The sequence below is a fragment of the Octopus bimaculoides genome, chromosome 16 (assembly GCF_046866305.1).
Source record: "Octopus bimaculoides isolate indiv1 chromosome 16, ASM4686630v1, whole genome shotgun sequence".
Taxonomy (NCBI): Eukaryota; Metazoa; Mollusca; class Cephalopoda; order Octopoda; family Octopodidae; genus Octopus; species Octopus bimaculoides.
This window is the reverse complement of record NC_142943.1, coordinates 57,221,347-57,241,346: the sequence shown is the minus strand read 5'-3', so window position 1 is coordinate 57,241,346 and position 20,000 is coordinate 57,221,347. Positions and strand designations below refer to the sequence as shown.

The window sequence follows — 20,000 nt, the reverse complement described above, 5'->3', positions numbered from 1 at the left end:
TATATATATATATATATATATATATATATATATATATATATATATATATATATATATTCATATATAATTATATATGTGCAATATATCAATATGGATATATAGTAAATATATTTATGCGTATATAATATCTATATAAATATTGTGCACATATAGATGCATATATGTGTATATGTACTTACCTATATAGTCATATCAGTGACAGGTGTGTGTAAATATATATATATATATATATATATATATATATATATATATATATATATATAACTAAATCTACCCGTATATACACATGAGTTAGTGTAGGTATTTAAATACATATATACACGCACACATACATACACACACTCACACTCACACACGTGCATGTGTATGCACACACCCTCTCACGCACTGACACACACACACATATAGACACACATATTCCAAAAAAAAAAGAATATACCTCGACCATCCTCCACTTCCATCCTCCTCTTCTCCTAAACTATGGTTCCGACGACACATCCTACTCACCCTCCGGTATCACATCTTTCTTTTTCTATTTTTATTCTCTCCATTTTCTACATTATCTGCAACACCTACAACAGATAACGCCTCCAGTAGCAGCCACCCGGTATCAAAGCAGAGATATTAGTGCTACTGTCTATCGCTACTACATGTTGCAATCACCTTAGGTAATGTTTAGCTAATGCTTGCCAATACTAACACCATTCTCTACTCACAGCCTGGTGACGAAAGAGGAGAGAAAAAAAATAATAATAAACGAGAGATAGAGTGAGAAGGACAAAGGTATTTATATGCATGTATGCATATATATATATATGAATGTATATATATATATATATATATATATATATATATATACAAATGCATATATATATACATACATATGGACATATGTATATATATATATATATATATATATATATATATATATATATATATATATATATATATATATATACATATGCATATCTATATACATGTATATACACATATATATAAGACTATTTGTATATATGTGGGATGCTTGTGCATATATAATATGCATAAAACTTGTCAACATTCTTCAAATGTACTCGTTTTTTTTTTTGTGGGGTGGGGCAACATACAAATTTATATCCACCAGCATAACTCCTCTCACTCGTCCACTCACCATTTTCTCTGCTTCAAACTATCATAATCAGATTTTTACCTATTTGCCTACCTGCCTATTTAAATATTTAATCATATCTCTATCCCACTTCCTTCCCTTTGTCTATCATTATACCACACACATACACACACACGCACACATACACACACATACACACATACAAACACATACACACACAAAAATGCACACGGACAGACGCACACGTGTATAGATATATGTACATATCTGTGCATATTCACACATACATATGTATTATCTACATACATAAATGCATAATGGTTTTACATGTGTATAGCTTTAATTTTTCGGCCAACCAGTAAATTATGTAATAATCATTGTAATTACGTACACAACATACATCATTCTCTTTCTATCTATCTATCTCTCTCTCTCTCTATCTATCTATCTATCTATCTATCTATCTATCTATCTATCTATCTGTCTATCTGTCTATTTGTCTGTCTATCTATCTATCTATCTATCTATCTATCTATCTATCTATCTATCTATCTATCCATCCATCTATCTATCTATCTATAAATCTATTTGCACATATACGTTTACATAGTATCTGTATATTTGAATGTATATATATATATATATATATATATATACAATTACTGATGTGTATGGTATTGTATTTTGAGGGTGTTTAGATATATATTATATAAATATATATATAGAAAGATAGATATCTGTGTAGAATTAATATATGTACATATATATATATATATGTGAGTGTATTTTTCTGTGTGAGTGTTTGTGCGTATATGTTTCTCTGTGTGTGAGTGTGTGTGTGTGTGTATATCAGTCTGTATGTGGATGCATGTGTGTGTGAGGTGGGGTGTACGACAACAATACAAGCAACAAGGAAGATTAACTTGAAGTGATTCGTGACATCCTAGTTCATACTAATCATACAGAACCTTCAAAATCTCTTTTAAATGCAATTAATTAAAAACAATCTATATACACCAATTTTTTTCAGAACGAACAAAATATGAGGCAGTAAAATTTAATAGAGTACTGTTTACAACTTAGAAACAAAATAAAATCGCACAAGCAAAATCTCTGTCTGTTTCTGATTTTTAGAGAAGAACAAATAAATAAATAAATAAATAAAGCACGAAGAGTGTGCAGGAATTCTGCAGATAAAAAGTGAAACCTCTTCTTAGATCAATCTCTTCGAATGTGTATATGTCTCTGCCTATATATATATATATATATATGTATGTTCTTTTATTTTTTTACATGTTTCAGTCACTTGACTGGGGTCATGCGGAGCATCGCCTTATAGTCGATAAGTCGACCTGTGGACTTATTCTTTCTAAGCCTGGTACTTATTCTATCGGATCCTCTGCCGATCCACTAAGTTACGGGGACGTAAACACAACAACATCGGTTGCGGGACTTACACAGACACAAAGACACACGGATAAATATATACCTATATTTACGACGGGATTCTTTCAAACCCACTCACAAATCTTTGGTCGGCCCGAGGCTACAACAGACACTTGCCCAACGTGCCACGCAGTTCGGACTGGACCCGGAAGCAAACTTCTTACCACACAGCCCAACCTGCGATTATATACATATGTATATATATATGCATACACACATAATATGCATCTGTGTTTATATGTAAATCTAAGTATGTACATCTCTCTCTATGTACATGTGTTGATTCAGTCTGTTTTACGATTTCAAACTTCTCATATGTGGTTTTCGTCCAGTTTACACTGATGGTATTTTTACTCAAATATTTACATAAGATGAATTTTTGATTTTGGGGTTTGAATTGAAACAATTGTAGGGGACTATATTTATTTTAAATTTTACAATCAGAATATAATAACATATTAATAAATTAACATAAGTCAGTTTTACATCCCTATGAGAGGAGCTTGTTTCCTTCTATTGGTTTATATATATATATATATATGTATATATATATATGTATGTATATATATATATATATATATATATATATATATATATATATATATATATATATATGTGTGTGTGTGTGTGTGTGTGTGTGTGTGTGTGTGTGTGTGTGTGTGTGTGTGTATGTATACTTCACGTGGGCTGTTGGCGATTTTTCTCTTTCTTTTCACTTTTCCCTTTCTCCTTTCCGTCGAAGAGCGACGAAGAGTTTGCTCGAAACGTTAAGCTCTCTCCTTTCCCCGAGCATCACGCTGATACATTTCTTGTGTACTTTCTGAAGCTCATTGATTGTTTTTTGCGTTTCGTTTATTTGAATTGACTATATATATATATATATATATATATATATATATATATATATATATATATATATATATATATATATATATATATATATTTACTCCCGTTCTATTTAGTTACACTGCGATAAACAACTACGTCAACACTTTACTGTCTCCAGTAAACAATAATAATAATGGTCTTTCGTATCATAGGCTCAAGGCCTGAAATTTGGGGTACAGGGGAAATTCGAACATACCGATCCCAGTAATTGACTAGTACGCACTTCATGTGTACAAAAGATGAAAAGGCAAGATCGTTTTGTCAGCATGTCACCCAGAACATTAAATATTTTGCACGGTGCACTTCTTACTGTACTAGATCAACACCGTGAAAAATAATAATAATCGTGATTTGAAATGTTGCCTCAAGATCAGGAATTTCAAGGGAGGGTTAAGTCCATTACATTGGCTCCAGTGCTCAACTGGTACTTATTTTTTTACCTATCCCGAAAGGATGACACTCAAAGTTGACCTCTGCAGAATTTGCAGTCTGAGTGAAATGACGGATGAAGCACAGTACCGCTAAGCATTTCGTCCGACGTGACAATGATTCTGCCAGCTCGCCATCTTTACAATAATACTACTACTACTACTAATAATAATAATAATCTTTTCAGTTATTGGCACAAGGCCTGAAATTTGGGGGAAGGGTACTTAATTTATCGATCCTGAAAGGATGAAAGACAAAATCGACCTCATCGGAATTCGAACTAGGAATACTTTGCTCGACGAGCTAACTTTTCTTCCAGCTCACTCTTCACAATAATAATAATAATGATAATAATAATAATAATCCTTTCTACTTTAGGAACTAAACCTGAAATTTATGGGGAGGGAATTGTCGATACACTGGCCCCAGTGTTTCAATAAATAGTGTTTAATATGTCGACCCTAAAAAATGAATAGTAAGTCGGCCTCGGCGGAATTTGAACTCAGAACATAGTGACGGATGAAATACGATACAGCATGTCACACTGCGTGTTAACTGGTTCTCCCAGATCACCCTTCACTACGATGGACATGAAACAGCATTAATGAAAGGTGTCATGACCCAAGATTTATCCGAGGGAATGGAAAAACAAACTACATTCAAACAAAACGAAAAACAAACTTTAAACATTAAAAGCAACAAAGACGTAACACTAAGTATTCAGACATGGCAACATTCATTGCATAGGTGTCGGGCCGAAGGAAGATATTAAAAAAAAAAAAAAAGTAATGGTTATAGATGAAAGTGCTTTGAATATATATCGGTTGAGTTAGATGAGACATGTGGCATAAAGAATAGCGTCAAAAATTAATTGGACAAACTGTTGATTATCAAAATGATAATAAGAATGAAAGACACGACTCACTTCAATATCACGCACAAACCTTAGACATCTAAGACATTACTATGTCAGGCACAAAAAATATGTATTGAATAGTTTTCGCTGCCAATCTCTCTCTTTCTCCCACTCTATCTCTATCATTCTCTCTCTTCCCCACTCTCTCTCTTTCACTCTGCATAACTATCACAGACATACATGTATATATATATGTATATCTGCCACATAGGTGGGAGCTACTTAATACATGTACATTATAGAAATACCTTAATTAATAAAAAAAATGTGTATATATATATATATATATATATATATATATATATATATATATATATATATATATATATATATATATATATATATGTTTGTATGTATATATATATATATATCTATATATGCATGTATGTAAATATATATGTATATATATACATATATGCATACATATATGTATACATACATATACATATATTTATATATATTATATATTATGGGTGGTAGATGTTAGAAAATTCGCACCCTCCTAACATGTCTTTGAACACATACGTGTACACATAGACACGTACACACGTTTATATATATATATATATATATATATATATACATATATATTATTCATATATATATATATGCATATATAAATATATACACATATATAAGTAGATAAGGCATACGCATATATATTTACACACGTATATTGGCATTCCTTTATACAACAGCACATGCATATACACTCACATATATATGTACCTATATATATATATATATATATATATATATATATATATATATATATATATATATATATATATGTATGCGTATGACGTGATATGCATCGTGTAATAATATGCGTACAAATGCACAATACGACGTGATCAGGAATATATAAGCCGTTTCTACTTATGTCCGGATATTGATGAATGCATTTATTCATAGAAAAAGATATATATTTATGTGTGTGTGCGAGTTTCTGTGTGTGTAGTTATAAAGATACATTCACGCATATATTTATATATGTATATATATATATATATATATATATATATATATATATATATATATATATATATATATATATATATATATATATATATATATATATATATATACATATATATACATGTATATATATCTTGATGCATATGTATTCATATGTAGAATAAATGTATGCATAAATACATACATACATACATACATACATACATATATATATATGAGTATATATATATATATATATATATATATATATATATATATATATATATATATATATATATGTATAGCTATATATACATATGTATACATATATATATATACATACATACATATATACATATATATTCATGCATATAAAAACACACACACATGCACATTCGTAGATGTACATAAATGTATACAGTCATTGATGTATATGTGAGTGTGTGTGTGTGTGTATTTGTGTGTGTACATATATGTGTTTAATGATTTTCCTATATGTAACTATCTGGGTATGTATGTTTTGGGTACAATTATACATGAATATTCATTTTTTCTTTGTATTTCACTCCCATTATATACCCATTTTATAAATGCACATATATCAATGCCTTTGTTATACATACACATCTGTATACGTGTGTGTGAGTATGTGTGAGTTTGCTTGCGTATATATATATATATATATATATATATATATATATATATATATATATATATATATATACATGTATATAGACACATCTATACACATTATATACAGGCATGTCATGTACATGTATAGATGCTTAAAACACACACAAATGAATATACATACATACACACACAGACACATATATACTCAGGCATTTGCGCATTTATACACACCCACATGCATTTGAAATTTTTTGTTATATGCCATTAAAGAAAAACATTCTTACGATATTTATAATGTTAAATTTATAATGTAACACTGAGGTGAAATTAGATTGTATATAATTATAAAATTCCCACTGAACACACACACACACACACAACCACACACACACACACATATGGATATATATATATATATATATATATATATATATATATATATATGCTCTCGATAATATGGGTATATATATATATATATATATATATATATATATATATATATATATAACCGCATATACATGTGTACATTTATATATATGTACACACACACACATATATATATATATATATATATATATATATATATATATATATATATATATATATATATATATATATATATATATATATATATGCTCTCGATAATTTCCACCAAGCACCCCCATGTATATGTGCGACTGTCCGTGCACGCGTATGGTGCATTTATATATATCCATTTAAATACATAATATGAGGATGCAGGCACATATCTGAATTGATGCAAGTTTACGCAGCCTGTCACATACGCTCATACATATATATATATATATATATATATATATATATATATATATATATATATATATATATATATATATATATATATATATATATATATATTTATATATATATATTTATCCTTATGTACCTCAATTGTATTTTCATTCTTTCACTTCCACCTGTATTTCATACCTTCTCTACAATAATTATCACTTAATCCTTTTCTCGCACCGTCTCTGATGAAGCGATATATAAAATATCCCGGAAACCGTCTCTTTATAAATGTTCTGAAAACTATTCAGAGCCTTGGATTTTTTTAATCTCATTCTGTCAATTATATATATATATATAAACCTACCTCTAGCAATTACATATGTGTATTTGAATGAATAAATGCCAGACCGTAATTAGGGGGACCACCTAAAATAAGGACTCTCGTGATCCTACATCACAGCTGAGAGCGCTGACATATGTTATGGTAATTATTGCCGATAACACATGAAATACTATCTTCACCTCAAATTCTCGTATCACATAAGGTATTATAAGTAACTTTGATTTTCTTAGGAAACTCTTTTACCTCACCTAGATCTGGGTTATGTAATATTATTCCGAAATAAATCAATTAAAAAACCCAACCCCCTAAAGATCATACTGTTTTTCGACAAGTTCCTGCGAGTAATTCCAAACGAATCACCTGCATTTGGTTAAGCCTCGGCGTAGGACAATACTCTATTAGTTATAATAATTTAGAGATCGAACAATTGTAATAGATATGGCCAGGGATAAGACTGATGGAAATATATCTATGTTTCTCTAAGTTTGTACATGTAATAGTTAACTACTCTTTTATTCCATTACTTCTGTTTTAAAGCCAAGACAATCACGAGAGAAAAAATATTTGTATCATGCGATAAACATGATGAACCAAAATCTTCAGATAATGTTTGACATTAAATCTGCCAGATAGACAAACGAAGGAGCCCATCGTCACAATTCCTCATAGATGTTTCATGGTTGAGAACAAAAATACGGATGAATTATTATTAGGGCTGTTTCTAGACGTACGTTTCGAATAATGAGAGAAAATTACATCGTCGAATTGTGTCATTGACCTCCTCCAATAGTCTAAATATATTTCGTCCACTTATAAATATTTAGCATTGCAGCCGTCTCATGGTATCCTGCTTTATGGCGCACAAGATGAATGGTTTTGGTTGAAAGATTTTTAGCAAGAAGATGGTTTAGCTTTGCTGTCGTTTTTACTGTCGTAGTTTCATCGGTTTCAGATAAAATACGTGTCAGCATACTGCGATCTGTGTGTGTGTGTGTGTTTTTTTTGTCTTTTTTTTTCTGCTTTCGATCCAGAATTATTCTTGTCAGAAGAATTTTGCTTTGGTTTTGGAATACCAACATGATTTTCGAGACTGTACATGTCGAAATATCAAACAATTCTGCAGTTCTAATGAGTGAGATTCCAGGCATGCTCATTCTAACAATGTGTCCTCTTTCGAAGTCCGAGAGTCCGATAGGTCATGTATTTTAACAAATTCAAATATATCTGCAAAAAAAAAAAAAGATAAAATAAAAAATAAAGACAAGGACTATATTATGAATTGCCAGGCATACATAATCACACACACGCGTCCATGTATACGTCTGTCAGTATGTATGTGTGTGTATACATATATGTACGTGCGTACACACACACAAATATATATATATATACATATAAAATATATACACACATACATATATACACACATTGCACACATGTTTTACTGTCTGAATATGTTGCTCTGAGTGTGTATATTCTTGTGCCTGTGTATATGCAGATTTGAGTATTTCTCCATTTGTTCGTGTGCGTCCATATAATATTTGGTCACTTCGCTGTCTAGCACGATCAATTATTTGCTGAGCATGTTCATGTTTTTTTCCTTTTGTGGTTATTTTATTTCCTACCACAGAAACTGATGTGTGACTGTTTTTGTCTTCTTCTCCATTTGCATTCTTTCCTCTCTTTTTTATATTCAATCTGTCCTCTTATACACGTCTTGAAGAAATACAGTTTCCTTGCTCTTCGCTTTTGAAAGCATTCATATACTACTTGCTGACTACAGTTGTCTTCTTTTATTATTAGCCACAATTGTGCAGGACTATCATCAAAGGATTTCCACATACGAACATCTTTTTCTTATCGCATCCTTATCCGATGCGATATCCTCATTTAACGTTGTAATTTCAGGGAGTTGTATTTGCAATATCTAGCTGCCAGTCACTGCACTATTGATTTCTTAGTTAACTTAATCTCGTTGCAGTATTTAGTACAAGCTTATTAAGTTTCTCCTTGGTGTTCACTTTATATCTAATCTAAATTCTCCCTTTCAAATATACTGATCCCTTCCAAGCTTGCCAATGGAGCAGAGAATACATCCCTGAAGTGGACAAATGAATCAGAAACAAGTCCATTGCTTACATTATTTGGCATTAATTTCATCAGTTGCCATTAGAGACGAGCTCAATTCCTACCTGACATCATCTGTATTTCCCAAAATATCAGTCATGTAATAATATTGTTAATAATATCATCGCTGCATGTTCTTATCAAATTTTTAAACAAACTTAGGGGAGTTGGAACTTTGAGCATTAATTGCATCGATTATCTCAATTAATCAAAGTTTATTTTTTTCTTTCAATATATGGAATATTCTTAAAGATATGGAACACGCTAGAGTGTTTAATTATCAGAGAGAAGACGCCGAAGATATCTGTTCTCTCAGGGAACTGAATAGAAGAATATACTTCGCCGAAAGTACTAATACGATTAAAAGATGTAAGAACTTTTCGTCTTGAGATATTACCTATGGCAGTTCTAAGGTTTGTACTGCTGTTAGCCTATTGAGAATGCAGACCTTTTCTTTGATACTGGTTCTGATACGTATTGCTTCACTATGACAATGTGTTTGACTGACATCTATATTCTACAAACAGAGATTTTCCTTCTCGAACGAATAGTTTTATACTCGATAAATATAAACGTTTAAATGCAGTGAGCTGGTAGAATCGTTATCACCCTGAGCACAATGCTTAGTGGCATTTCGTCCGTCTTTAAATTCTGAGATTAAATTCTTCGGGCACTGATTACGCTCTTCGTCCATTCGAGGTTGATAAAATATGATCTAGTTGCGCACTGGAGTTAATTTAATCGACCTAAATCTTACCACAAAACTACTGGCTTTGTACCAAAATTTGAAACCTATGAACATTTACGTAAGCGTGTGAGAATTAGTGTGTGCATATTCGCATACTTGTTAGTTTATTCGCCATGTACGAAGTGTTATTTTGAGATTTGAATTTGAGATGACTTGATTTCCTTGTAATCCCGACGCATATCTTATAGTTTTGGAACATGTGAAGTTGATTAAATAAATTAAATTTATAATTGTTTTAAATTCTATTTCGTTTTGATTAGCCTTGGAAAATTTGTTGGTCGAAATGTTTTAATTTGAATGCAAATTCAGCTTCGCTCTTTCAGCTCCACTTATGCACACATATAAATAGGCAGTAAAATACCTAGGGGGAGCTAAAGAACTGAAGAAATCCAGAGAAACACCTCCTTTATAATGAAAGATTGTCCCACATTAAATCCTTATATTCTAAGGTAGTCAGGCCGCATCCAAATCATGAGACTAGGATACGCTTCTGCTGACATATCTTGCGCAACTTGTTGTCATTTAGACTGCACTTGCTTGTTATTCTGGTGTCCCAGCTCCAAGATGTTGTAACACTATCTGTCTGAGACACCAAGAGCATATAGTAAATTTTGTTATACAACGTATAACAAAATGGCGTGGAGTCAGGAAGATTTATTTAGAAATTATATCAAGTCGAATTACTGCTTAAAATGTTCCTCACCAAACCCCTGTATCAATCGCCCTATTTGAAGTATTATGGTAGGTAGGTGGGCGGTTTTCAAGAGCGACTGGTTCTATTGATATAACTGTTGCTGAGTATTTGTCAGTTGTTTTAAACACCTTGCCTCATGTGAGACGTGGAGAAAATGATAGAATATATACTCCATTGTTCCGAAACCATTTACTCTTGTTTGGAACGGGCATTGTGGATGCAGAATTAAAATGTGTGACTAATTACCCAGTGCCGACAATAACGACAGAAATTAGGTTAATCTCATATAAATGTATGGTAGACGATAACAGAACAAATTAAAGCCTGAGAATACTTCATTTAATTTTGAAAAGAGTTATTTATATTTTAGATACTTTGCATACGACTATCATGAATAGACGAACATTTTCGGTTAAGTGTTTACTTTCAGAACACACGCACAATACATTTGTGTATGTGTGTATACGTGTGAGTGTATGTGTGTCTGTGTGTGAATGTATGTGTGCTTGAGTGTATGATGGTGTGTGCGAGTGTGTCTGTAAATATCAATACGTACACACACGCATTACCTGGATGACTTTCGTGCTTCGTTAATATTTAGACAACAGCGATCTTCAGCAGGATTTGGAATGTTTTTTCGCAACAAAAGCTAATATGGAGACGTATCACGTGTAAGGAATGTCACGAATATTCGTTATTTTCTTCTTTTGAATATATGTAAAACAACCTATATTACAAAGTCTGTCATGTAGAGAGCAAGTCCATTCTAACTAATTCAAAACTTGACAGACAATGAGTGACTGAGAGATATGATACCATAAAATGCATAAAGTACTGTTCCACAGCTATTATTGACGTACTGATACATAATGGTGCCTTTCCAAACTGTTCATATTTGGAAACAATTCCCTGTGCCGTCACACTTCATCTGACATGTGTATATGCATATGAGTATGTAGTGAATATGCATGCGTGTCCACACACATACACAGACACACACATGCGCGCGCATATATATATTAGAGTAGTAAATACACACATATATATTTACTATTCTCTCGTTCGTTCTCTCAATCTCTCCTTCTCTCTCTCTCTCTCTCTCTCTCTCTCTCTCTCTATATATATATATATATATATATATATATATATATATATATATATCACACATATGCATACGCATATACATATATATTCGTATACGCATATGTGTGAGTGTGTGTTTATCTGTATGTCTGTGTATGTGCGTATGTGTATGTATGCACAATCGTATATTTACAAGCCCAAACGTTAACGCACACAAAGTTATGTATAAATTCATACATATATTCTCCACTTTTCAGAAACCATCTGTATTTACCGTTCGGTCAACAGACATCAGCTTATCTCTTATTGCAATTGTCTCAATTATTTTCCGTCGTTGTACACATATTACATTCACTCGTCATGCTTCTTTATGTCACTGACATGGCTAAATTGGGAAATATTGTCAGAAGGTATTGAAATCATGATGTTCTTTGATTGGCAACTAACGAAGGGTTGCTCATCCGCAGTGGGTGTGTGTTTTTGTCTGTATTTTTTTCGCCCATTTCTAGCACATTTTTATTTTATCTATATATGCGTATGTATGTTTGTGTACGTGTGTGTGAGAGATTGCGTTCGCGAGTGTGTGTGTGTGTGTGTGTGTGTGTGTGTGTGTGTGTGTGTGTGTGTGTGTGTGTATGTATGCCCGTTCGTTTAATATTGTGTGATAGGATATTTTAGAGTAAAGAATGAGGGATAATTTTTTAAATCATCGAATAACATGTTTTACGCGATTGCTCCACCGTTATTCACAATATTTTGTTTTTTCAGTGTCACTCATATGAGGTAGCGATTATCAGGTTGCGCAATTAGCAGTGTTTTTATTGTGACACCATCACTAGATGTATCACCGATCAGGACATGGCAAGATTCGAACCGCTTCCTTTCATCATTATTATTATTATTATTATTATTGTTATTATTATTATTATTATTATTATTATTATTATTATTATTATTATTATTATCATCATCATCATTGTCATTAACATTTTCGCATTAGTACTAGGCTCCGGGTTTTATCTATTAGCGTAGACAATTTGATAGAGCACCGTTTCTATAATTATACGCAAATAAAAGTAGCTAAATGCGACAAAGAAATAAATAAAAAACTAATATCAACCCCTACTTTTTCTGTGTGGAGTATATATTTGTTTAATGTCATGGGGTGTGTATATACCCATATATACACACACACACAAACACACACACACACACACACACACACACACCTGTTTAATATTTTGTGATCAATAACGACTAGTCTTTGTCGATTGATTTCATTCGATTCGCTTATGTGTATTACTTAATGTTATATTGAAATATTAAAAGGTGTTCGTGGTATACTAGGGTGTGTACGGAATTAATTAGTTTACGTACTTACGTGTTTGTGATGTGTACTAAATCGGATATAATCCAACAATTTTAATGAGTATTACTTACTCGAATATTATTATTATTATTATTGTTCAGTAGTTTTATTTTTATAACGTGCTTTCACTTCACTACCGAGCGCAGCTCTGTGCGCCTTGGATATGTGCTGTGGTTTGCTGTGGTGCTCTTAGGTTTACTGTATTGAAAGTGTTTTGCGTAGAATGTGTGCAGTACCCAGTAGTGCAATTTTCTGTATGTTATATATATTTGTAAGTCCTGGTGTTTTTGTTATGTATTTGTCTGAATATTTTTTTTATTATACCTAAGGCACCTACTATGATAGGAATTGTTTCTGTTTTTAGATTCCACATTCGAGTTATCTCTATTTCCAGGTCTTTGTATTTTGAAAGTTTTTCCATTTCTTTTAGAGAAACGTTGTCATCTGCTGGTATTGATACATCAATTAGAAAGCATTTTTTTTCTTCATGATCTTTGACAACTATATCTGGTCTATTTGCCTTAATTTCTCTATCTGTGTGTATTGGCATATCCCAGAGTATGGTTGCTTTCTCGTTTTCTGTGACCTTTTCTGGAGTGTGTTTATACCATCTTTTTTCTGTTGTTATTCCATAGTGTTGGCATAGCTTCCAGTGTATATAGGTCCCAGCTCTGTCGTGTCTGTGAATATATTCCTTCTTAGCCAGGACTGGGCAGCCAGAGATAATATGATTTATTGTTTCTTGTCCATCTCCACATATTCTACAGTTACTTGTTATATTTCTTTTCATTATGTGTTTTTGGTAATTTCTGGTATTATTATTATTATTATTATTATTATTATTATTATTATTATTATTATTATTATTATTATTATTATTATTATTATTATTGTTATTATTATTATTATTATTGTTGTTGTTGTTACTGTTATTCTCTATACATCTTCATGTTTGTTCCAGTCACTTGCCGACATGCACCCAACGTCCTAGGGCGAGTGAAGGATAAGAGACATTACCGTAAAACTGAAAGCTTAGGGAGGAGAAGCGGCAGGGGTCAGTAGCGAAATATCATCATGTAATACAACATATACATTTGAATTGATAAGGTTTTTTCTAAGGATGCGAGCATTACTTGTCGGCACAGCAACAACACGTACTTCTCGAGATTTTTGTTCACTGTTCTCAGAGCCCCGACAATTATTGGTACTACTGGTACTTTTTTCATCGACTACAACTGTTTAACTTCCCAAGCTAACCAGTCATATCTCTCAACTTTTCTTTCTTCCTTATCGTGTACCTTGTTGTCAGCTGGGCATGCTATATCTATGATCCAGCATAGTTTGATTTCTCTCTCAATTAAGACTATGTCCGGCTTCCTATTCGCTATCTCATGGTCGCATTTTCGATGATACTTTCGGGTTTATGTTCTTATCGCTTTTTGGCTCTGTCGAGTCCACACTTGTTGCAAAGTGCCATTATTATTATTATTATTATTATTATTATTATTATTATTATTATTATTATTGTTGTTGTTGTTGTTGTTGTTGTTGTTGTTGTTGTTGTTGTTGTTGTTGTTAATATTATTATTATTATTATCATTGTTATTATTATTATTATTATTATTATTATTATTATTATTATTATAGCATATCTTTTGCTTGCTAATTTATTTTGCACAAATATTAACCGTTGGTCAGGTCATTTGGCAAGAAGTTACTATAAATCATAAACATCTTAGGATTTCTTCCAGCTTTTAGGATGTCACTTTGTTTGAAATACGTGACCTAATTGCAGTACATGCCACTCTTTTAGGTAGCAAATATGACCAACAACAGCAGGTTCAATTACCAAACTTATATTCTAGAATGACTTCATCTCTCTCTATATAAGTCTTAATATTTCAAATTTCTCACGTCTTCCCTGACATCCACAGTAATATCATTCAAAATAGAAGCACAAACGTTTTTGTGTGTTTTTGTTTTTCACTTTCACGATCTTAAATGAACCCTTTGCTTCACAAGCCACTCTTTATGCAGAAATCTCATACACTCCAATTATTAGCATTACTCTTCATAGCATCTTGCTCTTGTTTACACTACCTTTACGGCACTTCAAATCTACTGATTTAGCTCTGATCCCACTGCATATATTTACATACTTTGCGATCCCTCAATTTATACTCTTTGTGTGCTATCTACAGCACTTACTTCGCAAGCATATAACATATTTTCCCTACTGCTCCACATTCTGCAGTGTTTGAATGAATCTTCTCAATCATTGAATTTTTTGTTGTGCAATTCGTTTTATTGACTTCACATTGAGTGGCTAAATTCAACTTTCACTTTCACTTTTCAGGTTTCCTCATAACATTGATAATTTTGGTGATGACCACAGAAAACGGGGAGGGGTAAACTGATGATGATGATGACGACGATGATGATGATGATGATGAAGATGGATCCACATAAGGTTATTGGTAATAATGATAATCATGGTTTAACTTCGTCATCGCAAATTTCTGACCAGTAGGAATAGTTTCTATTCTTATTCATAAGCTCAATAATTCACATTCTGAAAATGAATGCGCACACTTAGCAACAGTTTCCAAAAATGACCCACTACAATCTATATTCTCCGGCCAAATGCCATTGTTATTATGTCACACAATTATCCCATTTCATTCCGCGTACACTAACACACTCACATACATGTACATGTAAATGGATTCATACATACATACACATAGCTACACATGCACACGCACACACAAATACAAACATATATATAAATATATATATATATATACATATATATACATATATATACACACACACACACACATATATATATATATATATATGTATGTATGTATGTATGTATGTATGTATGTATATCGTTCATTCGCGCGGATATAGGCATATATGCACAAATACGGATGGAAAGAATACAACTCGTTAGACATATATTCTGTACGTCTTATGCATACAATTGCCATTAGGTAGTGCAGCGCAAACGACAAATAGTGATATGCCTATAATCAAAAGATATCTGTTGACCTTAACAGAGCAGAATCAAGAGAAAAAGTGCAACAACACATTTTCAAAAAGCACTGAATTGAATGCATTTTTCTACACAATTAGTTTATTTTGAATATGATATATGCAGGTAAAATGTATATGTGTGTGTTTGTGCACGTACACAATACTGTAGGTGTCAAAAGGTTAAGTTAGATTTTTAGGAGTTAAAGTAGTTTCATAGTGAAGTTTTGGAAACTGTCGTGTAACTTTTCGCATGTGTGTGGGGGGAGTTATTGTTTCTGTGTATGTATCATATCTATCTATCTATCTATCTATCTATCTATCTATCTATCTATCTATATATCTATCTATCTATCTATCTATCTATCCATCGCGTATATATATATATATATATATATGTGTGTGTGTGTGTGTGTGTGTGTGTGTGTGTGTGTGTGTGTGTGTGTGTGTAGGTGCAAGCAAGGACGTGCTGTAGGTAGGTTGCTTCGCCAACAACATACTTCCAGATTCAATCCTACTGTGTGGAAAATTAGCTAAGTATCTTCTACTGTAGTCTCGGGTCCACTAAAGCCATTGAATTGGATTTTATAAATGGAAACTGAAACAAGCCCGTCTCATTTATATATATATATATATATATATATATATATATATATATATATACATATATATATATATATATATATATATATATATATATATATATATATATATATAGTATATAATATATGTATGTATATATTTGTGTGTCTGTGCTTGTCCTCCACACTGTCGCTTGATAACCGATTTTGGTCTCTTTACGTCCTCGTAATCTAGCGTTTCGGCAGAGGAGACCAATAGAATAAGTACTAGGGTTACAAAGAATAAGTCGAAGTCGTGGGATTGATTTGTTCGACTAATGGCGGTGCTCCAGCATAGCCGCAATCAAATGACTGAAACAAGGGATATATATATATATATATATATATATATATATATATATATATATATATATATATATGCATGTGTGTATATGCTGCAAGACATTTCAATGACACCTGGTCTTGGAAGAAAGCTTCAACGTCGGTACGTAGAATTCGCATTAAGCAAAGTATGTTTTAAGGATGTTAGAACTCAACAGGATTAGAGAGAGAGAGAGAGAAAGAGGGATGATAGAGAGATTGAAATAAAGAGAGGGTGAAAGAGCGAAACACCGAGCGAACCAGTTTGCGAGAGAAAGAGGGAAAAAGCAGAGGGAGAGTGCGGGAGAGGGATATGTAAGAGGGAGAGGGAGCGAGAGAGAGAGAGACAGAGAGAGAGAGAAAGAGAGAGAGAGAGAGAGAGAGAGAGACAGAGAGAGAGACAGAGAGAGAGAAAGAGAAAGAGAACAAGATAGCTGTCGGGTATTATTCCACTAAGTCACAAGCAATATATTTTTCTTGCGGTAGGTTTTACTTGATAGGAAAAAAAAAATGATTAATGACTATCACAGGAATATAAAAATACTGGGAAGAGGCACGACTATACTTCTAATAAGTTGTTTTCAGAAGTATGTGATACTGTAATCCATTGATGTTCAGGGCAATGTGGATTGGCTTCTCCAGATCCACGAATTGTCCACCGCTTCTGGTACAAAATTTGGTAGACAAAGACTGTGCTTAACTCGTTTGTGCATGCAAAAGTCATTCGAACCATTTTATTCTGAATGTGAAAACAAACGGTTCTTGAAACATAAATGGCCTAAGAAAGATTTTGTTCTAAAGTAAACATATAAAACTCATAAACTAACATGAAAAATCTTGGATGAATAACAAGGTCTTTTTAATATTTTTATCAAACGAACTGAAGTGGTAAGAGATGTTCTAACTTCAACGAAAGATTGAGTAATCTTGGCCTTCGATTTAATGAAACACCTGTATAGTTTATTAACCTTAAAATACCAGATGCATTTTCTGTTGCCTGTTATATTGCCTGTTATATACATACATATGTGTGTGTGCGTGTGTGTATGGGATATGTACGCATACACACCTACATATCGATATATATTTGTATATGTAAGAGAAAGTGAGTGTGAAGATGCTAGTACGATTTTAGTTATACAGGTTCAATCGGCAAATGTTTGTGTATTTGAGTCAGAAAATAAGCAAGTATCTTTCTAAAATAGATGGAAGCTTTGTGAACTTTCCCATCCCATCCAATAATTAAAGTTTTATAGCATGGGAATTTTGAAGACATTTGCTCAAACTGGCCACAGTATAATGAGTATGTTTTCAAAAGATCAGAGGCTTATCAGAGTAAATTCATCAGCGTGGGAATGCGACATCGTTGTAAAATAGTGAACCTTAGTGATCCTTTAAGACATTTATCAGATAATTCTTTGCATTATTGCAGTGGGAAACCATCAATGAAGGCAAAGGATATTAACGAGTGAATGCAGTTAAACTAACATCTGCATTGCTGTATTCGTATTTTCTCATAGCAAATTTAGATACACAAATTATTCTTAATCTAATGATTTTTTTCTTCTTTATTTTTTATCGAAAGTTCTATCTTGTAGTCATTAAGCATGTGTTTGTTTTCTATCTTCATTAGTGAAACATAGGTTTTACTTCAGATTCATTATCATTTTAAATATGGGAGACATGCAATCAAAATCAAATATACAAATATAGAAAATGCATTTCCACATTGAAGTAAACACTCCCTGGCAAACCCACACTTACACAGATGTATGTGTGTATGTATGTATGTATATATACATACATATATATATATATATATATATATATATATATATATATATATATATATATATATATATATATATATATATACGTGTGTGTGTGTGGATACGTACGTAAATGGTCACATAATTGCCTGTTCCTATGTACACTTACACACACACATCTAAAACATGCATGTATATACATGTATATTTATATGTTTATATGTATGTAATTATATGTACAAGGAGAGAGGGCGCGATGGATTAATTTGTATTCTCGTATATAGGCAGGTATACAAAAAAGAAATTGAAGTAGGCAGATTGGCATGTATGTAGATAAATATTTACACAGCATATATATCTGTGTAAATGCATTAATATGCTTTAGAAGGTGTGCTTGCGTGTCAGTGCGTGTATGTATATGTCATTATAGACCCTTGTGTATGAATATATATATATATATATATCATATATTGTACATCATACATATATATATATATATATGTGTGTGTGTGTGTGTGTGTGTGTGTGTGTGTGTGTGTGTGTGTGTGTGTGTGTGTGTGTGTGTGTGTGTGTGTGTGTGTGTGTGTATTATATACAATATTATAAAAGAACAAAGAAATAACAGAAATTTAGATAGACAGATTACAAGATAGGGGGCTAAATAGAAAAACAGAATGACTAAGGGTAACCTACATATATATATATATATATATATATATATATATATATATATATATATATATGTATATGTATGTAT

General features: G+C 32.0%; 1 long non-coding RNA gene across 1 annotated transcript in view; it reads right to left on the bottom strand.

Annotated features, from left to right (window-relative positions):
• Positions 1-20,000, bottom strand: part of LOC128249663 (uncharacterized) — a 144,426-nt gene that overhangs the window by 8,031 nt on the left and 116,395 nt on the right. The window contains exon 2 of the long non-coding RNA XR_008265773.2: positions 8,205-8,697. This is a non-coding gene — a long non-coding RNA (uncharacterized LOC128249663). The remainder of the gene's footprint in view (positions 1-8,204; positions 8,698-20,000) is intronic.